Raw genomic sequence first — 24,900 nt, 5'->3', positions numbered from 1 at the left:
AACATATACTACCAAGTTCGGTACTATTTTGAAATATTTTCTCTTTTTTTCATTTGCTTTTCAAGCTACTTTCTTCTCCTGCTTTTTCCTTCTTACTGTTGCAAAATTGATATAAATGTTAGAGGTGGCGAATTTCCTCACAATAGTTACTTAATACAGTTTCCTACCAGACCAAAATAAGGGGACTTTTCTGAGGTAATTTAGCATCTGTATCTATTATTCGCATGCTTTTGTTCATGTATTAAAACTGCAGCTCTTCTGGGGATAAAATCTGTCACTGTGTGCCTTTCTAACATGCAGGCAGCGGTAAACATAGAACGCGACTAACAGATGTAGTAGAGGAGATATTTTCACTTTGTAAAGCGTTATTACCCTTATATATATATTGTTTATTCTAAGTAAGGAAACAAGATGTAACTTTAGAAGAAGTGTACTTCAGGGAACAGGAAATAAATACAAAAGGTGTCATTACTAGCTGTTGCCTCTAAACTCAGTGCTTCTTTAAGTGAATTATTTTTTCTGCTTTTCATACTTTTTCCATCTGACTTATAACACCATTTGAGCTATACAGTTTCAGAGAAAAGGCTTTGACTGATATCTCTGGAAACTATGACTTAGATATTTGACTTACATTAATATATCTCCAAACGTGCTCAATCTGTAAAATCTGAGTTCAGATTCAGCTCCTAAAAGGACTGAATTGATGACATCTTTAACAGCACCCCCAATTCTATTTCATAACCTAATGTAAGAAATGAGATTGTTCTGATGATGTACAAGGGAAAAGGAGCTGGCCAAAAAGATGCAAAGAAACTATCCAGATAGAAATGGTCTGACATTATTAACTAAAAATAAATCTGGTATTAATAAAAGTGGGGAAAAAAAAAAAATCAGAAGATCCACAGACATATTCTTAGTATTTATTAAATTCACTGGCAAAGCATTTTTAATTTTACTAAAAGCTGGTTTTGAATGAAAGATGTAACTATTTCTTTGATAGACTGTAATGTTTCCAAGTGCAATTCTAGTTCAGAGAACATCTGCCTAAGTTCTACTGAACTCTTGCTTCTGCTTCACTGACTTGAGACCATGAGTAAAGCCCCAGTGTTCTATGGTAACCCTTCAGGTTCAAAGATTTTTTTAATACTTTTTTACTGTTTCTGCAAACATAAGAGAGGCTGTTTTCCCTCTATAGGTCAGCTCTGGTAGGTGTGATCTCACCTTCACTCTGGAAGCTGGAGTCTTCTAGCTTTGTCATTATTTGTATATTTGAAAAATTGTGCTTTAAACCTACCAGTGATACTTGAGAATGTTTTACATTTACAGACAACTACTGAGCTTCCTTACAGGTCTTGCCTCTTACGTTGCTTGTGTATTGTTTTTTTTTTTAAATGCCCCTCTTTAGAAGAGACATCTTTGATGTCAAACTCTTCATCTTATCAAACTTTTGCACCTTGAAAAATCATTAAGTGTTGCTTATTAACATATTTGGACAGAGTGCCCAGTTCTATACAATAAAGCTTTCTTACATATTATGGGCACCAGGGAAGCATTTCCACTAGAGTTAAGTAGTATTGACAGCCAAATACATTAGATTGAGTTGCACTGTTTACTGTAAGTTTAAATCAGGCCTAGAAAGCAAAGGTAAAGGCAACAAAAATGATTGACAACTGTTTTTGATATGAAACTCTGGCACTTCTATGTAAGCAGTCTGCTTTAACCTATTACTTTCCCCACTTGCCTTTGATTTTCTTTCATTCTTCCCTTTATCACCAAATAATTCAGGAAACACGTTTATTTAAACTTATATGTGTCATTAAAGGCAAAGCTTTCATAAAAGCCCAGATAGTCTGATTTGTTGCGTTGGATGCATGCAACTTCATTTCCACAACAGCAATGACAGAAAATACAAATGGGAGCAATGACTTCCCGCACCCAGGGATCCAGACATCAAAGACCCCTCAAAGACCATCAGGTCCTTCTGTGAAATCTACAAGAGAAAGCCAAAACTAAAGGAAACAAAAGCCCCTAAGACAGCAGACCTTTGGAAAAATGAAATATTTTCCCACCCACTTGATGGCAGGAGTCTGCTTCTTTGGACTGGGGATGCAAGATCTAGGGATACAGAGAGGCAATAGTTAGGAGTCAGCTCCAAGTTTTCATGTTGACATGGGACCAAGTAAGCTTCAGGGTCTGCATTAGACTGCCTTACACATTCAGGAGACCAATGCTATTCCTTGAAATGAGTCAGAGCTTCAAGCATTCCTGACATGACTGTGTCTCAAAAACTATCCTGTGCTGGTAATTAATGTTCAGTTCGAATTCACTGGAAAGCTTCAACTTCTTACCATGCCTCACCAAGCACTGGAGAGGTGATTAAGCAGCACTGGCACACAATCTGTCATGCCTTGCTGATTAATTACAGTGACAAACCTACAGCTTGATTGTTCCCAATGCATTGCTATTTATTTCTTTTCCTACACTGCTGCTGCTGGGGGTGTGATATGCAACAACTTGATTTCATAAAGAAGGCATGTTGTTCATCATGTGAACACCATGAACGAAATACATCAGCACTGCTCATAAGGGAAAACAGAGGTGAAATGTTTTTTTTAAATAACGTCATCAGATCTTACAGCTCTGCTGACTGACAGCTACTATTATTTTATAAAGGAAGTGCTGGCAGATAGAAACTTACATTTATATTTGTAATGGCAATGGACTTCAGTCCTTTTCTTGTTACACTGTCATTCACAGTTCACCTTGCTATTTCTGAAAGAGTAGATTTTTCATCACACAAAGAATCCATCCAAAGACACATAACTACAGCACATGGACAAGTCGGTGTTCTGCCTGCTCAATTTCTATGAGAAAAAATTGTAGACAAAATTGTGAAAAGTATGTAAAAATAACAGTGATCAGCAGTGATCTTGTCATATGTTAGAATACAAGACAATGCCAAGTATTTGCCCTTTGAACATCCTATGCTCTTCAGGGGTCTACAAGTCCAGTCTGCCTCAGCGTAAGTACTCCTTGCCTCTATTTTTGTAGCTTCAGCAGTTATTCACTTTTTTTTTTTCCTTCTGAAGATTAAAAGAAGAAGAAAAGTAGGGAAGAGAAGGAAAAGATAGGCTTAAAGATAACTTTAAACACAATTTTTCTGCTTTGTGAAGATTCTGACCATCTGACTTTATGACCTGGAATCTCTTTCTGTAAGGTTAAAGTAGATGTCATGTACGTAATTCATTAGATCTTGTACCTTATCAGGCATTTTATAAATTTAGTATAAAAATCAATATGGGCTTTGGAATGTTAAAGACAATTAACATTAAACTGCTGAGTTATCCTTGTCCATTTTATACAAGATTGATCATTGTAATTTTTTATGCTTAAATTAGTCAGATAGAGCAAATTGCTTTTATTATAATGGGCAATCCATATGCTTCATTCAACTTCCATCTCTAACAGCTGAATAATGCACCTAATGTTTGGCTAAACCTAAAAATAGAATATATTTTCCTCTATGTTTTTACATTTTTATCTCAAGGAAAATGATTATTTTTCAAAGACTTTGAAGATGAGATACAACCCTATTGATCATAGAGAAGATTGTTTCCCTTCTCTTTTTCTTTAAAACTGAGAATTTTTAGGCAAAAAATGTTTATTCAGAACATAAGCTTGACAACATAACACTGAAACAAATATACAACTTCAGTATCACTTCAAATTGTAGTTTCCATAATAGCTTGAGGAAGAGAGGAATAAATGGAGAAACAGTATAAAACAGAACATCTTCTCAAAGTAAAGTAGGAAACATTAAAACCAAACGTGCTACCAAAATATGAAAGATCTGGGGCCAAGAAGTTAAAGGAAAGGTTTATTTTTCATGTAGCAGACAGAGGCTTCATAAATATTGAACCCAAACTGGAAATTTTTGTTGCAGTACAGATAAGCTCTACTGACATTAGTTTTTCCATCACACACTTTACGAGTATCAGCAATGATGTCATCATGCACAAATTTGTGGTGGCAAAGGGTGCAAAACAGCTGGAAACAGAAACACACAGAGTAAATAACAACATAAAGCTCAAATTCAGAACATAATTCAAGGGACCATTCCTAAAAGCTTCCTGGAGAGTCCTGAGAACTCCTCTGGAAGTGACTGCTGTACTGTATCTGAGCTACGGACTTCACCTTCTCTATGGATTATGTGCCAGATTACACGCTAAGGATCAGAAAGCAAATATGAGATCTATGTTTAAAAAATATATGACATATTCTAGCATTTACAGCAGTACCAAGAAGATCTGAAGTTATCCTTATTGTAGTTGTATTGCTGTAACACTGATTTTGAGATCCAAGAAGAGCCAAAGTACCTTCCAAATGCACTTAGTTATGATACAGCATTTGGTTTGACATAGCTTTTGAAAATTTTGCAATTTCATTTCAATATTCTTATTTCTCTAAGGTCTCCAAAAATTTCACCTTCCAAAATCACATCTTTCCACTGTCTGGGTCTGTTGAATATAAGAGCTCTGTTAAGGGTATCAGATGCTGCTGTGCTGTTATTGCCAGACTATTGTGTCTCTCCAAGCAAGTTACCATATATCCAGAAATCCTAATAAAATAGACACTGTTTAAATGGCTAACTTTTCATAGAAATTGTTCATTGCATACAAAAGAATCCGCTACATCCATTACAATTTTGTACAAAGCCATGCACCAGCTGGTCTATAAATGAACTAAATCACTCATTTTTACTGCACCTGTACCTAGAGGTAAATTTAGTAGATTCACATACCCCAAATACTCATGTTTGAATCTGAAAAATCTTCCCCGCATCTCTACTTCATTTGATAGTCTATGGCTTTTGCCTTGCCTGTATAAAATACATAAGACAAACTGAGTCAAAATAAATAAAGATAAAAGCTAAAATATCTCCAGTCATGACAACAGTCATTTCCTTATGTGCAGCACTCTCTCTTTAAAACATTTAAGATGTTAAATCACTATATTTAAATATATATATTTTGCATAATTACTGATATCAATAACAATTCCAATTGACATCAAACATTCATTGATATTGTCAAAAAGTCCAATACTTTTCGTCTCACCTATCTCACTTTATGTTATTTGGAATATTAAAGATAAAAATGGATACACTGATAATTTATTTCAGTTTTTGGGTAGTTATTCCTTCCTGACCAGGGACATCATTTTGAAAATTCTACAGTTTCTCCCTCTCAGCTGCAGCCATTTCCAATAATGGCACCTTTGAAAAAGTTCAGCAGAGTAATAGTGTTTGCACATGATGAAGCGCACGGTCTCAGAGAAGATTCAGAAATAACAGATGCTTAACGTTGCCTAAAAGGGAAACAGAACAGAGTCCTCTCAGGATTAAAGAGAGTTTCTCAGTGTTTCTGTATCTGTATCTTTAATACTATTTCAAGTAATAATATTAAATCCACCTGCAAATATATGTCCTGAAAAACTAACTTAATTATTAAGAACAGATTGGTCTAGAATTTACAGATGAGAAGATTTGATACAGAAGTAACACTGGGTACTACATCTTTTCTCTAGATTATTAGGATTACTTTCTTAATCTGCAGGATAATACCTTGAATACCAAGAGTGAAGCTCAATCTCAGCAACGTGGTTGAGCTTTCCATTCAAGTGAAAAAGAAAAGAAAAAAAAAAAGAATATTTCAGTCATTTTAGAATCAAATGTTTCTCTGGGTCTGACTCAATCATCCCAGCCTAAACATTACCCACCCCAACAACCAGACTACACATTTTTCATACCCTGAACTCAGGAGAGACACTTTGCTTTTAAATATGTATGGACCTTGTAATTAGAGGCTGTAGTTATTAGGTCAACACTGTCCAGAATTTCTAATAAATACAAAAGCAATTTCCCTAAACACTAGAGACATGGAATTTCTGTTTTAATTACAGCATCAGTTGCTAAAGAATTTGCACCCTGAGGAGTGTACAGCTGTCTTACTGTGCCCATGTTTTGTTTCATTTAAAAAAAAAAAAACATTCACACAATGTCTTCTGTATAATTGAGTTTAGATGAATATGATTATGGTATTAATTATGAAAGGTAAGATAACAGGTTAGGAAGCCTAATTAACTCATCAAATTTCAGGCATAATCTACAGCAAATTCGCTGCATTTCTTAAAAGCTACTATAGATTGATGCAGTAATTGTAAGACTTTTTTTTTTACATGAGACATTAAATTAATTGTGATAAAAGTTCTAATCACCACAAATCACTACACCTCTGGAAGAACACCTCAAAACTACTGCAACAATTGATTTGTTGAACAATACATAGAAGAAGGTCTTTCAAATGCAAATTAGATGCTAGCAATTTAATAATAAATATAATGTAACAAATCAAATCTGAGGTCATCATAACAACTTATATAACATTAAGCGTGAAAATTTTAAGGTACATGCTATTGCAGTTAATCAATTTCTAGTTCTGAAAAAAAGCAGAAACTAGAAAACAAATGGAGCCCTTATACTTCCCCCTCTGCTCCTCATCAGCAATCTGAACAATTTCAATCCTAAAAACAAACAAAAAGGTTGTACATCAGCGTATCTGTTTGTATACAGGCTGTCTGGTTATAAAACAACTTTTCTATTATGATAATTATTTTTCCCCTTGAAAGTCTGATTGGAGATTTCTGCAGTGATGGATACGTATTTGACTGATTTTTCTCCAGGGCCTCTCCATTTTATCAAGGATACTTTATAAATTTCTCACATAAGACGTGGACCTAGTATTTTAGACATTAAACCAACACCAAATATAGCCTTACTGCTTTATCCGAAGATTTCTGATGAACATCAAAAGACTAGATTATTCCCTTTGATCTCTATGTTACAATGAGAATTAATACTCTTTTAGAGTTACTCTTTTTCCCTTTTGCATTTTTTTTCCCCAATATTTATCATCTTTCAGTCACTGTCAGTGGTAAATAAAGTTTCTCCAATTTTTTTGGAGGCTTTTCTTGCAGCATCGGGTAAACCTTTCAACTTGTTCTCAAACTGTTCATCAATCTGGTGCTCAACTATTTTAACATTATATTTTTTGAACAGAGCTTATGTGTTTTCCTGTGGGATGTCCAGAGACTTACTTTGATGAAGTAGTTCATTTTCTGTGTACGTATTTTTGAAAAATTAATTATTCCTTTGACAATTTCCTGTTTTCAGCTTTTGTTATAATCTTAGAAGGTGCAACCAGCACTTTTGATTTAAGATGTACTGATTGGAACAAATAAAATCCAATAATTCCAAGTACTGAAATAGTTTCCTAAATGCAGTATTCCTTTTTTGTAAAGAGCATAATTGGTAAACCATTAGAAAATAGGATTTCTACAAAGAAAGCACTGAAATGCTACACTGAAATTCCTTAGTTCTTGAGGATCTCTCTATAGAGATACAGTCCAAATACATACATCATTTATTTGTGTTTATTCTGTTTACCAAAGCCATCTGAGGTCAATCAGGATTTCTGTTTACTTATCTGTTGTTCTGTTCTGAAATCAATTTCTCCTTATCTGTTATGATCATGCCTCCATAGCTTTATGCTGTATTGGATGCAAAACAAAAACAGAAAGTGAGTTTTAGAGCACATAAAAAACGTCAAGCACATTTTGGTATTAGCTGTATGATTTTTTTTAACATTATCACCTGAAGAGAAATCCTGTAGTTATGCAGCTTTTTTACTCTAACCCAATTTTAATCTGTGATTATGAGGCAGACTGAAGGCCTGAAGCACTGCCTAAACTATAATCCATCTTGCACATTATCTGTTATGACATTTTTCCATAAGCAATTAAAGATTGTTTATGCTTCTGACTTGTCAGTTCCTCATATGTGGTAATGTCTTTTTTGCTTTTGGAAGAAAATATGCCCTTCTTAGAAACACTGTGCACCTTAAGACAACTTTTATTTATTTATTTTTTTAAAGCAATTCAGCCATGATAAATATCCAATATGACTGTGATAGCATCAAAATCAAAGTTTTGCTTACAATTTGAAAATTATGGCTTATAAAATTTTAATACAGACTCCTAGTCTTGGTGTACAAAAAAGATCTATTGCTTGCAAAAAACATGTTTTTTGATTCCATGATTTCTTACTGTCCATGCACCACTGCTTCACCATAGACATGGCTATTACATTAAAAAAAAAAAAAAAAAAAAAAAAAAAACAACGCAATTTATTCCAACACTTTGGCTCTCTTAATAGTGAGATTTTCCTGAAAGAACAGCAGTCTTCTCCAAAGTGCATACAGCATCACTTCCAAAGACCACACGGAGTTGTGATTCACCCCATTATTCATCCACTTACTTCTGCAATAGCCTGCCTTCTGCCCTTCTTAATATCGCCTCTTCCATACTCACAGGGCTTTAGACCTCCCAGGAGCCCTACTAAGCTGACTTGAGAGAACTAGTCTGATGCTTCCACCACTACATCAAACCTATTACTGACCACTGGATAATAGGAAATAGTTAGGAAAGGCCACATAGCTCAAAACTGCAGCAGCAACACAACTTCCCTAGCATCTTTCACCTTGACTTCTCCACAAAGTAGTTGAAGCTTTCCCACTCGCATTTCCCATACCTTCTCTGAAATTCTTTCCATAGATACAATGCTGGAGACAGTGTGCTTGTCTAGGACACAGTATACATAACTGCCCTTGCACGGTAACATGGCTCTGTGGCACACTTAGACACACTTCATGCCAGTATGCATTGCAGGGATTGCTAGATGTTATGCAGATTTGGTATTACAATAACACATGTTAAGGTGCAGAACTACAGAAAGCAAATCTATATTTCCTTACAGTTATATATTAATCTTTCTGCACTAAATAGTTATTTTCTGACTCTTCTAGAAAATAATAATTCTGAGATGTATATTTATCTGTATTCAGAACTCTGGCCAAGTTTGAACCCTTTCAATGAAGGTCTGAGAAACATGTTTTTTAAAGATCCTAAATTGTGAGAATACTTTTTTTTTTTTACTGTAAAAATAAACTGAACGATACCAGATTTCTTCAGAGTCTGACTATATAGAGAATCACAAGGAACCTCTGTTGTTGCATAACTTTTAATTCTGCTGATGTCAAACAATTCTTCCTTTCTTAAGAAATACCTGTTTTGAATCCAGCTTCATGATACCAGTATAAGAAAAGTGGGGGACACTTTCTTTTCTGATTCATACCAAAAATTAAGCAACCATGGAAAGATCACTACATTTTTGCAGACCAAGTATTTATTAAAGCTTTTAAAATCTTTGAGATTATATAACATGCTGATAAAATTGGAACAAGGTTTGTAGTTTACACTGTTTCTCAAACAACTTTCACTAAAACATAGAAAGCAGAATCCACAGCTACATAAAACATCTCCAGAAACTTAATGATTTTGCCCTAATACTTTGAAACGTTTCCTGTTTAAATAATCCATAGAAATAAAAACATTACATTTTTTCTTGCTCTATTAGCTCTTTTAACCAGTCTCAACAATAATTTTTTATGATATGTTTTTTGTATTTCCTTTGGAAGATACTATAAAGAGATATCTGATCTCTTTTCTTATAACATTGGAAATGGGATCAGTGTTCAGTTCCTTCCATACAAACACATTCTTCACAACAGCCTCCCCCTTTCGTTAAGATCAAAGTTTTACTTTGCAGCCAATTTTTGTCTGATGTCCGCTGTTTTTGTCTAATGATTGAGAAAATAGACTCCCATTGAAAAAAATACTTCTATGTAGCATTCAGCTGAGGCACAACTCTTGTACTCCCTATAATGATTCTGTGATAGAGTCCAGTACGTTTTTACAAAAGCAGTATTCACAACTTATACAGCTACTGTGCAAGAAAGAAAAACAAGTAGTAAAACTTCAGAACAAAAGGTTGTGCATGTATGAAGTCAGTCAGCAAGGAGATACATTTGACCCGGCAAAGCCCAGTACAGGATGGACTGACCAACTGCATTCCTGACTGCAGGAAGGTCTGTTTGTGTTAAGTTTTAGTAGCTGGTTTAAAATTCTTCTGAACAGATATTTCAGGCACACTGGACAGATGTATTAAATATTTTTCTTTGGGATTTGATTACTTATAGTACACTGGGTTTTAATACATCATCCACTCTTACCTGAGAAGTAGAGATAGACACTATACTTAAGTATGGATATATGCAATAAAAACCAGTCCAGCTGTAGAAGATTTATAGATTTATACAGGCTGTTTATAGAACAGCCTGTATACAGGCTGTTCTAGTGCAGATAATCGAAACAAATTTATTGCATTAATTCTCCACAGTGAAATTTGTCTGATTATTTCCAACACATCTATGGGAGCATATTAAGGGAGGTCATCACTGTAGCTCTACTCTGCTTCTCCCTAGCATAATTATTTTTATTCTGCCAACTATCTTTTCATTTCAACAGACCACTACTGTCAAATTTTGAAAATATTCAGGGTTGGTTTTTTTTAATGATTTGTAAAAAAAAAAAAAAAAAAAAAAAAAAAAAAGTTATGCGTATTCATGCAGCACACCCTGGTAAATCCTGTTTCTAAGTAACTACACTGCTACATAGCTATCACCAGTGTCATATGAGAGGGAATATAAAATTTATCTCGTTTTCTGAGGAGGAATAGCTGAACTGCTACAGAAAAATCATAAAAAAAAAAAACACTTCTGTATGTAAGCATGCCAAGCTGATACCACACAATTCTATAAGATACCAAGCTACTAATAACACTTGAATGTCAGATAGGTATCAATTTCAAATTCTCTTGTCACAATACTTCAATCAGGGAGACAGTAACATGCAAACGTATATTTCATTTATCATAAAACTTATTCAGTTATGTTCTGTGGGGTTTTACTTATTTTACTATATTATCCTTTATCTTATAATTTCCAAAACCATGTTCTCTCCTGTGCAACAGAGTAATGAAGATATCTGCCTTCAGTGCCCATACTGTAGCACTGCACTAACATGGCAGAGCTCTCACAGTTCTTGCAAAAAGGAACAATACTTCAGATTAGTGCAGGGAAAAGCAATAACTAAGAATACATAGCTTACTACAGTGAGTAAAATTGTAATAAGAAAATATATTTCAGGAAAAAATCAATAGATTATATGGGCAAGGAGAAGATATAGATTTTAAAATCCATTCCTGTGACAGGTTTTTCCCACCTTGTGATAGTGATAAATATTATTCCTATTTCCTTTTATTCATTTCCATTTCCAAACACATTTTACATCTTTAAATTTAAAGATGTTGATATTTCCTGTCTTAAAACCTTGAAAACTTGTGCTGTAAGAGACATAAAGTAGTATTTACCCAGGATGATATTTTGAGAAGATAAAGGCATAGCTTTTGAGCTGATAGAGCAGCATGTCAAAACACCAAGCTCAGGCTGGTGTACCACAAAGTCTCTTTCAGGAAATTACAAGCCTCTTCAGTCCCATTATTTTCCTTTTGAATAGGTCTTTGCTACTACTGATGTGTAGAAATGTATCGCCTCTCAGGATTCATCAATATAATGTTTCAAATGCTACTCTGTGTTGACAGTGGTCTCCAAGAACCATGTAGAGAGCATCAGAGTTTTAACTAAATATTCTGCCTGTCTAGACCATAAGCTACACAAAGAGAGCCCATTTTAGCTCAGACACAAAATGCGGTATCTATATTCATATTGTTGAGTTTCGAAGATTCACCCTGCTCTTAGTGAGAACTAATCTTAATAAACAGATGGTTTACAGAAAAACAGCATTGTTCAGGGTTGATCTGTCCAGAAGAAGTCAGAGAAAGCTCAAGGCCAACATTACAGAGTTACACAGTTTCTCTTTCTCCAAAGGACTTCCAAATTCACATCAAAGGGCTTCCTACAACAGCCTGGTGATGTTGCTACACAAACAAGAAGACAGTGACATTAAAATGTATAAATGTATATATATACACACACACACACACACATAGATATATATAAACATCTGCTACGTTTATTCCAATGCAATTTTTCCAACTGAAATCTCATGCATGTCTAAAGCTTTTTGAAATACAAAAGTACTCTTGTGACACTGCACAGAACTTTCAAATTTATTTTCCAGTCCACTGGAGAAAACATATGGAATGATGCATATCCACTTGGACTTGACAGTTTCATAACTGCATCATTTGTGAGGCATACAACCATTTATGAAATAAAATGCTACGCTCAGTGATTCCCAGCAGAAGGTAAAAAGCTCTCTGGAAAGCTGTCTTAGTTTCAGCTAGAACGGAATTGTTTTCCTCAATGCCTGATATGTGTAATATTTTGGTTCTAGGAGAAAAATAATATCCATAACACATCGATGTTTCTAGCAGTGCTGTACACAACCAAGGCCATTCACAACAAAAGGCTCAACGAGCTGGTAGGGAATAAAATTAGGACAACTGACTTAAACTGGTGAAAGGGATATTCCATAACATATGACACCAATTGCTTGTGCATCACTTGTTATATACATTCACATATACATATACACACACACACACACACACACACACACACACACACACAGAGGTCATAATTATTATCCTTTTCCTTTTCTCTGTCTTAATAAATAGTTTTATCTCAACCCACGTGTTCTATTTGGTTTTTCCCAATTCTCTCCCCCATCCCAATGGGAAGAGGGATAGTAAGCAAATGACTGTGTGGTGCTGAGCCACCTGCTGCTTTAAACCACAACAGAAGTAAACAAAAAATGCTTGCTTTACTGAAATGGTTACCATTCACTCAGAAATGCAAAGTAACAGAAAATCAATACATTGTTTTACATTGTCTTTGTCTTACTTCTTAAAACACACAATCATCCTGAACAAAAAAAGATGGTGATAGTTCTGCTTTTTGTTTTTCTTTTTAAACTTAGAAAAACAGATTTTTCTGATAAAAACTGCAGAAAAATCTTGCCATTTAACATGCTCTGGAGGATTTACCATCTCTGCAGTTTTATTAAGCCCCATTTACACTGAATCAATGAAATTAAAGAAAAATTATAACAAGGTTGTTAGGTGGTGAAGAGAAGACATTCAGATTTCCAAAATTTAGTGTCTTTGTATGTAACTACATTCGGGGATCTAATAGCTATATAAAAGTAATGTTATAGTATACATGCTTGAAATCCAAAATAAAAACTATGCAATTGTCAATGCAGGCTTCACACATAAGTGCATCAAGTGAGTGAATGTGGTAAAAACAATAGTAGGAGCCAGATATTGTCCAAACCCCTTCTATACATATGGGAAATTTCAACAAAAAAAACACCTTCGTTTTTCCTACACAGTGTATTCTAAAAGCATGATTTCTTCCTCCTTAAGGAAAATGAGCGCCCAAAGAAAGAATAGCTTTGTTTTAATGATCTAGTGTATTTAATGTATTTGTGCAAAGAAATTTCTATGGCATCACTGTATCCAAGCTGTAGGGATTGTCACAGTTAAACTACCCCTTCCTGTCAAACCATGGAATAGTATTAATGAGATGCAGAGGGAGCTATATTAAGAATTCCTTCAGCAAAAAGGGCACATCAAGCTGGTTTATTGCTCTTGAAGGAAGAAAAAGACATATTTCTTCCTTTCTCCAATAGAATATACAAAGGTACCTCATGTATCAGAAGTGCTGCCTATACTTAATGACTAGGGTAGTATATTAACACATTGCAGCTCTACAGAATGACTGGAAGATGAAGGAGAACTTCAGATAAATAATCTACTTTGATATTTGTCATTGAAAAGGTCTTTTCCCCTTAGAACCTCTTTTCTTGATACTGTGCTAAAAAACAAAAAACAAAACAAAACAAAAAACAGTCAAAATCCGGATGGCTACAAAATAACTGATTTCGAGCTTAAAACAAATAAAAAACTTTATAACAGAACAGTTATTCTTTAGCTGCATGCCTGATCTCAGTACCTGCTGAAATTATTTCACAGATAACTGCCATTCAACAGAAAGCAGGTAACATCTTAATTTATTCGTTTTCTCTAAAAGGAGTGATTCAGCAAGACATTTGTTTTGTTATCCACTATGTTTCTTCCAGTGGATTTTCTTGTGAAGAAGGGCTGTTGCCTTTTCCTCCCAAGTGCTTTCAAGGAAGTACTTGGAAGAAGGATTTAACTCTGAAGGTGGCTCTGCTCTGAACAAGTAGTTTGTACCATGTCATTTGCAAAATTCCCTTACAGCTTTTCTTACTCTAGATTCCTGCTAAGATTTACAGACAATACCCATAGAATATATAACAGAAGCTATTCACTTGGAATTTTTCTAGAATCTGCTTCCACATTTTTAATCTTACCTGTGCATATATTTTCCTCCCTATATGCTGTTCTTATAATATTTGAACTATTAGAGCAGATATCATAGATCACAAAAATCATAGAATCATTTGAGTTGGAAGGGACCCTTAAAGGTCATCTTGTTCAACTTTCCTGCAATGAACAGGAACACTTACAGCCAGATCAGGAGGCTCAGAGCTCCATTCAGCCTGGCCTTCAAAGTTTCCAGGCAAGAGTCTTCCTGTCCCTGTGGTCTTCTGTGGGCAGCCTGTGCCAGTGCTTTACCATTCTTACAGCAGAAACATTTTTCCTTATTTGTATCCAATATAAATATGTCCTCATTTAGTTTGAAATCATTTCCCCTTGTCCTGTCACAACAGACACAGCTAGAGTCTGTCCCCTTTTCTCTCATCTATGAAAAGAATTCTCACTTTTAAAAGGATATGATCATTTATAGGACTCTTCTTACTTCAACTGACAATAAAAGTTCCAGATATTTCAGGGAGACAGTATTCAAACACAAGAAGGCACGTTCCTACAATTCCATGACAATTTAGTCATATTTGGCTCACCCCTTTACAACAGCCTTCTGTTTATTATCCAGCATGATGTGAGACTAGCTGGATAAAAAATAAATAGACAAATACAAACATAGAAATACCATTTTGATAATACTGCTTTCACCATCTCTACCACGTACAATATAATCAGTGGCTATTCACATTCTCCTGATCATTTGAGTTTTGAGAGTAAAGACTCAGTTTTTTGTTAGTAAGATTTGCATGAAATTAAATTGTTGCTGCTACAATAATCTGAATGTAAAAGAAAATTTTTGTTTGATTTACAACTCAAAGATTTCTTGATTTTTTTATCTAATTAGATCTAAACTTAGTAGTTTCTACATCTAATACATGTAAATATATATTTCTATATACATCTATGTGTATGATGTGTAACATGAAAGAATATATGATGATGTAAGATTTTCACTTAAAAAAAAAAAAAAAAAATCAGCTATAAATATGTTACTGGGTAAAACAGTGTTGAGTAGAGTTTAGAGAGTCTGCATAGCAAGCCTAGAGATTTAAAGCCACTGTGGAGATAACAGTTTCTTCTCATTGCTTCTGCTCAGAGTCAAAAAGACAGATTCAGAAGCATAATAGCACTGTAGGATACTAGGCGAAAAATCTATAAGCTATGGCATTAAACAATCAGGTAAACATGAAGGAAGAACATTTAGAACCATTCCCCAGTGAAATATATATATATATATATATATATTATATTATATATATTATATATATTATCGATATTGCCATACGATTCTCTGAGTTGTCTATATGCTCATTTGTCTCCTATAAAAAGGTGCCATATTTCCTGAAGCTGATTACTAACAACATAAATAACGGATAACAAGCATGTTGGATAATTCCTGTCAAAAACTTTTCATCTAGTAAGCAAAAACAACCTTAAATATGCCTTTTAAATTCTGTAAAATTATTTTTTTTTTAAAAAAAAAATGTTTCCTGGACAAATGGAACACTACAATAATGCTATAGGATAAGCATTGCTTTAAAGGAATAATCTCAACATTCATGCAATTATAGGAATGAAGGAAATGCAGTTGTATCAATAAATGAGCAAGTTCAAATTATTGAGCAATTAAAGCAGCAGCAACATCCTCAGCTTCGTAGAAGCAAGTGCTATAAACAAATACAGTTATACAAATGTGAAGTTCAAGCCACAATTCTTAGTTGAGATGTAATTGCAGGTACAATGTTGCCATTAGATTTGCTTAATCATTCCTCCTTACTTCACAAAGTATCAAGATGATTAGTTATTCTTGTACTGAGCTTCTCGTTATCATAACAGCAGATGCAAACACCTGGAAATTTGCCTCTGTATAAATCCTGTAAAGCAGCTATAATTGCTATGTGTTCATTCCAGGACACACAGGACAACCACCAAGTACATTACTGTCACACGTGAGCTGTTTTACACACAAGAATTACATAGAATTACAATCTCCAAATCCTGCGCTTCAGCTCTGACCTCCCTAACTTTTTTTCTGGTAAATGTTGCAGTGTTCCCAGTATTCATCACAAGAACATCCAAGAGATGTGATCAATCGAAACGATAACTTATTTTACAAACATCCTCCTTTGGTCAAAAAGTGATGAGCTACACGTATCTTCTCTTTCTGAAAAACAGCAGGACATTCTGACTCTAATCCTTCATTTCTGTTCAAAAACTGCTGTTCCAACAAAATAAATCACCGAGGAAAGGCACTTGGCTATTTAAAAGCATTAGATCTGTTTGTTCTTGAAGACTGATGTGAGGTCTTATGCGTTGCTATCCACAACTCACAAAACTGTGTGTACATTTCTCTGCAACTTCTTTATGACTTTGCAGCCTTTGAGTCACCTTGACTTTGTTTTACTTTTCCTTCATGTTTACCAGCATAAGCCACATAATTTTTTTTTCTTTAAATGAGCTTAGATAATTGACCTGAACGAATAATAGCACTGAACTCTTTTACTGTATAAAGATTCCAACCACATAATCCAAATATTTGCAAGCTGGAATGAGCCAAAGTTAATTTCTCATGGATACCTCTATAAAAGGGCAGTTTACAAGAAGGATTTAAATGCTAAAAAGTTCCTACCTTGCCATTTGTGTTTGAAATAAACTTTGGATGGAGAAAAATACTCTTTAGCTGCATGCCTTTCCTTAAAGGAAAGGTAATCACATAACACAGCTGAATTCACACAGATGAGTAGCATTTAAAAGTCACATTGATATTTGAGAAAAATGACAGGTTTTAGATATCTGGAAATGTTTGTAATGTGCTGAAATTCCAAAGACAAGCATACGTTTGTCTCATCTCATGACTACTCAAATAGATCACTTTCCTTTTTTGTGTTTCATCAAAATTGGATCCATTCCCAACAGAGCTTCACATAAAATTTTATCAGAATAACTGACTGACTGCAGTGAATCTCCTCACATGTACATTTTAGAACTGATTTAACATCCTCCTTGCTTCCTCTGCACTGCAACAATCTGCATCTGTTGCTGTAATATTCACTAGCAGTAGGTGAATGAAGTGCAGCTGAAGCATCTCTGCCATTTGTGAAGGAAAAATGCATAGCAACTGCCTCAAGAAGAGAAGATAGCAAGAAAGAGATAAGTAATATTTTTGAAGCACCAAAAAATATTCTGAAAAGCAGAAACTCTTGAGAAAAAGAAGAATGGGAACTTGATAATCAAAGGCCTTGCAGAACACCTGTGGGAAAAAGCAACAACTCCATTCACTGAAGAAATAATTTTTCTTCAGTGTTTTTTTCATTCTTGGTTAAAAAAAAAAAAAAAGCTAGCAAATTTATCCACAGAACAGTTCCACTGAAACTTTCAGGAATGGTAAGGAGCCATTAAAAGTATACGGTACCACAAAGTAAGACAGCAAGACAATTTTAATTAGTAAATTATTGCTACAGTTTTACAGCAATTACCTGAAATGAAAGATTTGGAGAACAGATTTACAAGTGTGGAACCACCAGATCTCTCTGAATCTGGCAGGAAGTCTGGCATACAAGTGACCCTCTTCCCCTTGCTCTGGCAGTAAGGCACAACTGTTCTGTCACTATCATACATGAAAGATCTAACCAGATGTATGTAGTGCTTAAACAAGGAAGGAAAAACATAGTCAAATAGAGAAATAATATAGAGTTCATAAAGATAACTCATAAATAAATTCATGAATCTTCATGTTGTGAATAATATCGATGTTTATATTTTCAAACACAAAACTTTAACATTTTTATCAACATTTTTTTTCATTCAAATAGCCTCAAAGAATGCACTTGTTTCACAAGAACTTCTTATTCAGTCTGCTTTAATATGCTCCACTGTCACATTTTTGAAAGACACTGTGAGTTTTTAAATACAGCTAAATATCATTAATCTGCATCACAATGTTAGTGTAATAGTAAGTTTCCATTAGAGTGTAGTAAAAAAAAGTTATATAATCCATTAAGTAATGTCTGTACTACAAAAAATTAAAAATCAATTATAAACAAATAAGTTATCATGTTAAATATCAGTAATATTCATTCTTTATTCAAAACAATATCTTTAAATTAAAAAAAAAAAGATCCAGTTTGAACTTAGGACAGAGTAAACAAATGTAAACCATTCTGCTTTTAATCAGACTACTTTTAATCAGTTCTTCCACCTTTGTCAAGAAAGACCGCTGAAAAATCATAGGAAATATGAAGTATGGCAGCAGATGCTAGAAAACACAAGTCCACACAAGCAATGGCTTGCTCACCAAAGTCATAAAACTAAGAAAAAGATGTATCAGTGACTCTTCAGTTCCAGTATATATATTTTAATAGAAGGTCCTGATGATTTTAAAGATGATTTGACGCACCGTTTGCTTTCTTGATTCCTGAGAGAAGAAATTGCTTTTGAAATACAATCATATGCAGCTTCTTGCAGTACAGTGCAGAGCAGTGTAAAACCACCCTGCCCAAACTACATGTCATGCCTGCATTCACTAGGCCTACCATTTCTTATGCCATTTTTCTCCCAGCAGAAAAATAGCTTCACTGATAACTGAAAACAAACATATACAGCTTGTAGCATGCTTCTATATAAATGAAATTTGAATTGCCATGCATTTGTCTTTTTTTTTTTTTTTTTTTTTCTTCTTCATTTACCATGCAAAATATTTAGTAAGTAAATCTCCACGTTTTCTTTCCCTTTGAAAGAGTTACTCCTTGCTTTCTGGTAACATCTGAAAGAACTTTTACCTCTGTTTTCTATCACAGAACTATTAGAGCACATACACTCACTCAGCATTTCATTTCTTCATTTCTATCCTTGGGTTTTTTTTTTTCCAAGTTTAGTTTTAAGTTCACAAAGCCCAAGACAAGACAGCTTCAGTAGAAATGTCCATAAGTCTTTTAAAGATTCCTCAAAGACCTCTCACACTAATTATCTTCCCTCTCCCTGGTGAATTAATCTGCTGGTTCAGAGAACTAGGTCATAGAATCATAGAAGTACTGAGGTTGGAAAAGACCTTAAATATCATCAAGTCCAACCACAACCTAACCATACTACCCTAACTGACAACCCTCCTCTAAATCATATCCCTGAGCACCACATCCAAATGGTTTTTAAACACATTCAGGAATGGTAACTCAGCCACCTCCCTGAGGAGTCTAATTCCAGTGCTTAATGGCCCTTTAAGTAAAGAGCTTTTCCTGATATCCAACCTAAACTTCCCCTGGTGCAACTTGAGGCCATTTCCCCTTGTCCTGTCACCAGTGAGGAGACCAACCCTGCTCTTGCTATAAGCACCTTAAGGAATAACCTAGTCTGAGCCACAAACATACATTTAATGAATCTATTCACTGAGAAATGAAAACAATGGACAAAGCTCCTCTGTTCATTTTTTCTTTTTTTAAAAAAAACAGTGCAACATCATTTTGCAGGAATATTTTGAACTATACATAATAGCTCCCAAGACGCAGTCTGCTCCTGCTCTGAAATGTAACAAATGTTGACAAATAAGTGCGTTAATTAGAATGGATTTAAAATTAACATCCAAAACACGTGAACTTCTATATGATAAGCACCTTATTTGCTCTAGAGACCATCCTATTTGAACCTTTGGTCAATAAAGCATGACAGTCACTTACACATTCTACACATATGTGGTGAGGTGGAAATTTTGAGCATACATCCATCTCACAATAAAGTCAGTAGAGAAGCAGACAAACTCAATTTCAATATAGTTTAAAACCAGAGAGAGTACTGCTGTTCTTAAAGCGTTTATTCCTTTTTTACTAAATTGTATTCTATAAGATGACCCACCTGTCCCAGATGACGTGTCCCTACCAACAGCTCTTTAGAACACTCACCTTTTTCCTTTTTTAAAAAGATAGGAAACCTGATCATCTCAGCCATATAAGGGCTATTAACTTTACCTTTGCAAAGCAAGATGTTATTTAAGAAACTGCATGTCACATTAACTTGGAAAAACCCACTTTCCAAGTTAATTTCAGATCAGCAATTTCAATTTATAGTTAATTATACTTAAACATTTGTTTTTAATCCATTAGTAATGTTTACTGACTCTCTAAAGAACCACAAAAAAAAAAGCTTTCACAAAATCAGTGAGGATTCTTTATCACTTTCAAAGAACACAAAAAGCACAATTTTTTACATAATTTTCACCTTATCACTATTCAGAGACAAGGAAAAGGGCCACATCTGGCATGGAAAATACAACAGAAGACTGATGTAAGGAAACCTGTCAATTTGATGCTGTTCATTTAAGCTTCGTTGTATCCTCTATGCCTTACTGACAGATGATGATGGTCTGTCACCTCGAGACAAGTTGAAAGGGAACAAATTATATTCTTCCTACAAAGCTTCATAAAATTGAAGCGTGGAAGACAATACAATAGCAGTGGGTAAGATACCCACAGGTAGGTGGGTATCTTAGCCCTGCAAATTAGGATATGCACTATTATTTTACTTGGGTTCTGCTACAAAAGATAAGATATCCTGTGCTGTGTATCACCCCAATTCCAGTGAATTCTACAACATCAGAACAGATTGTAAATACCAAGTTATTATTACTTGCACCAACTGGAACTATATTTGATTAGACCTAGTTTTAATTGCTTTCCCTGCCATAGTTTCTCTTTGGGGACACATCCCAGTTGCTATAGGATTATTCCAAAGTACTTCTGCATATCAAGGCTTTTGCCAGGCTTTTTCTTTCATTTGCAGCTTCTGTCTATTCTGTCAAAGTCTAAAAACTTCAATTACCAGAGTACTCAGATGCAGCAATCCCTTTTTGTTCACCAAATACCTCAGTAATAACTATGACATACACCATACCTAGCCTGTAGCAAACCTGTTTTATTGTAAGCACAATCAAAAACCTGCACGGGGCAAATAATCCCACTGCTTTCAGGACACTGTACCATACGTTGTACACAGGCCATGTATGTTATCCTCAATAAGTGTTTACATAGTTGCATATTTTGTTTTTTTGCTTCCTGAACAGAAGTAAAAATACTTGCATCTTTCATAAAAATTTCTTTCCTGTCATGAGATGTATACAAAAACTAAAGAAAAAAAGCCACTTTTACTGCTGTTCTTGCCAATATGCTGCAGTAAATAACAAAGGAGCTTTTCAACTTTCATATAACTTTAGAATTAATAAAACAATGAAATATACATAATGACTTATCAAAAGCAACAGGAATCCCCCCAAAATTTTTCCAGTATAAAATAGGGCTACATAGCAGATATGGATTCCAAATTATTGCACAGCGGAGTGATACATTTGAAGATCAGATATTTTCTCCTTTCCACTTTCACTGACTTAAATTTTTTCTTTGACTTTGCATCCTCTGTTAGGTGAAAGAAGCAATACTTCTCTTACTTTTTGAAGAAACAATAATTGACACTTCAGATGAGTCAGTCCAAAGGCTGCAGGAGTGCACAATATTCCTATAACAGTCACAAGGCAGGATCCAAGGTTCAAGAGTTGATTGCTGGATTAGCAATCATTTTTAATCTGTAAACCTTGGGTTAAAAAAAAACACAAAAAACAACAATCTCCCATCTCACAACACAGGCACTCTTTGCAACCCACTTAATTCAGTAACTGTTAGCTAATAGAGCTCATCACCTTCTTCATGTTGTTCATGTTAGGATATAACCACAAACTTCTCTGAGTTATTTTCAGTTTTGTTGTATGTTAGTTTGTGCCTCTTTTAGTTGTGAAAGTAGGGAAGTAAGATCTTTGCCTTTGCAAAAATAATTAGAAAATGTAATTTACTCCTAAATTCAAGAAATCATTAGTGAAGTTAGATATAAATACAATATTTTTTCAGGTACAGACAGCTAGACAGTGAAATTCTAAGTAACATTTCTATACTTCTCCAAACTATTTTGCTGACAAGAAAGAAAGACATATTTTCTTTGTTCTGCTAATCTTATGTTCACTTGAGGGTCTGGGGTGTCTTTTTATTTGTTTTTAGTGTGGTGATTGCTTCCATTAAGAAGAACAAGTTGTAAGGATGAATTCATCCTAAAGCTTTACAATTACTTGATTTAAAAAATAACTCAACTCAACTTGTAAAGCTCAGTCGCCTAGACTACACAACCATCAGTTCCTCAGGAGAATATTTTCTACTTGATATTTACATCCCTAACTCCTATGAACTTTAATAAGAACTATGAAGGTATTTGATTCAGAGGACCTAGGGTTCCAAAGTCCTTCACTGCGACAGCCCTACCTTGTCAGAGCACTCTATTAGCTACTGCAGAGCAGCCCCACTAACAAGGAAATTGAGGAAACCAGGATGGCTGCAGGCAAAGCCTCCAGATCCAACTGCTCTTTTCACGGTTGTCCCTCTGTAGCCAAATTCAGGTATGCCATCAATGCATAAAATATAGTTTTAGCTTACAGACTTTCAAAAGACATCACTGAAATCACTTGGACTGGAAAATAAGTAGGCCAAATCACCACAGCATGCTACAGCTTAGTTGTCAGCTCACAAGCTGTGATAAAATTTATTGTTTGGGTATGTTTCTGATAGAAATACTGTCACTAATGCTGTTTCATTTAACAGCATCAAGGGTAATTCGATAGTCATGACTATACTATATATGTCAGTTCTGAGATAATACACAGTTTCCAGAAGAATTTTCCTGCAACAACTTACTGCAAAGAAGACCATTTTAGAGGATTACTATCATTTAGAAACAGTAAAAAAAAAAAAAAAAAAACAGGAAAATATCTGCTGTTTGACTGAGACCAAAAAGAGGCAATGAAATAATTGTTGAAGAAGTGACTGGATAAACTGGAGAAATAATGCAAACAAGTCTGAGAAACAGACTTACAGGCACGCAGCTAACAACTTTGGGAAAGTCAAAGTACTCTTACAACAGATAATGGACTGTTTCTTTCCAGCCAAGAAGGGTTTTTCCTGCTGAAGGGCAGATAGGCTTGGAAAAAGAAGCCTGACTGTTCACTACTCATACATACAGGCAAGTCATCCCCGTGGTTGACACATTTTTTGAGAAGATGCTTCCATATTCTTCAACCACAGATGTAGCCTGAATGTACTTCAGAAGCAATTGTTCCGTTTGAGTCCCAGCTACTAATACCAACACTTTGCTTACGTAAGATACATTTCAAGAAGCCATACTATACACTGAAAGATTTTCAGGGAAAAGCAATCATTCTTCCAGTTTACAGAATTTACCTATAAATCATTCTTCAATATTCATGAAAGACCATAATGTTTTCAAGATGTTTAAGAAAAAATTGCACAGTGCTTCTGCAATCCAGCTTAAGCTCCATAACTATAAAACATAAGATATTTCTCATTCAGTTTCATACAGATAAGAAGTTTGTTAACTAGGACCCTATGTCACAGAGGAGTAAATACTACAGGCATGGATCAATCATGAAGATAAATTGACTGAAACAAAGCACTTAAAGGCTTATTCTTTTAATAGTTGATTAGAGAACATCATGTTTCCAAAGCAAGCCATTTCACAGAATAGCTTGAGCTGGAAAGGACCCTAAAGACTATCTATTTTCAAATCCCCTGACATGGGTAGGGATATGTTCTACTAGACAAAGTCCCATCTGCTCTGACCTTGAAAACCTCCAGGTATGAGGCATCCACAGCTTCTCTGGGCAACCTGTGCCAGTGCCTCACTACTGTTAGAATCATGGAATCCTTAGAGCTAGAAGGGAACTGTGAAGACATCTGTTGCAACAACCCTGCAATGAATAAGGATATCCACAGCTAGATCAGGTTGCCCAGGTTGTCTATATGAGGACAAACAACACAAGAATACATAACTGATCATTGCACAAAGCTTTACTAACACAGACTATAAAGCACCATAGATAATTGGACATTGCCTGTAAATCGCAAGCAAGATTTCCTTGTTTTGAACATTGCTTGAAGTCAGTTCACATACTTATTTCTGCATTTGGTACCTGTTACAGTTGGTGTTACTGCTGGAAAGATTATTATGGTGGAAATGGAAAAAGAAACAAACATGGAAGGAATGCTCACCTGTATCCAAAGATCTAGGTTCCCAAAAAAGATTACACAGAGGAGGGATCTCCAGAAGGAGATCCTTCCCCTGCAGCAGTCAGACCTTAAATGGCATCTGAGAGGTGGAGTCCCATGGCTGACTCAGTCCTTTCCTCAGGTGATCAATCAGCGGTTCAGGCCGTGATTCAACAGTTCCCATACTGATATAAGTTTGCACCAGAACAGGAAAAACAAACCATTAACTTAGAGCTTTGTTTTTGTGATCCAAAAAACATCTGGATAATCAACAACAAAGATTACACTACAGTGCTGTATACTCTTTCAGTATCTCAAGTTGCAGAAAAGCTAACTGAAATTACGAGAACTGCTGCAAAAATAATGCCTCCTATTTTATGATGTTGGCCCATGACATCAGAGGCGGATGTTGGTGGTACGGCA

General features: G+C 34.9%; 1 long non-coding RNA gene across 1 annotated transcript; it reads right to left on the bottom strand.

Annotated features, from left to right (window-relative positions):
• Nucleotides 1–4,506: 4,506 nt before the first annotated feature.
• LOC128090977 (uncharacterized) lies at nucleotides 4,507–24,661 on the bottom strand. Its single transcript, XR_008211177.1, has 3 exons — nucleotides 24,481–24,661; nucleotides 7,477–7,608; nucleotides 4,507–6,582 (listed from the first exon to the last, which is right to left on the bottom strand). It is a non-coding gene; the product is annotated as an uncharacterized LOC128090977 (long non-coding RNA).
• Nucleotides 24,662–24,900: the final 239 nt, after the last annotated feature.

This window comes from Tympanuchus pallidicinctus, unplaced genomic scaffold (assembly GCF_026119805.1).
Source record: "Tympanuchus pallidicinctus isolate F22 unplaced genomic scaffold, pur_lepc_1.0 scaffold5, whole genome shotgun sequence".
Taxonomy (NCBI): Eukaryota; Metazoa; Chordata; class Aves; order Galliformes; family Phasianidae; genus Tympanuchus; species Tympanuchus pallidicinctus.
The sequence above is the reverse complement of the archived record's forward strand: the minus strand, read 5'-3'. Positions and strand labels throughout refer to the sequence as shown.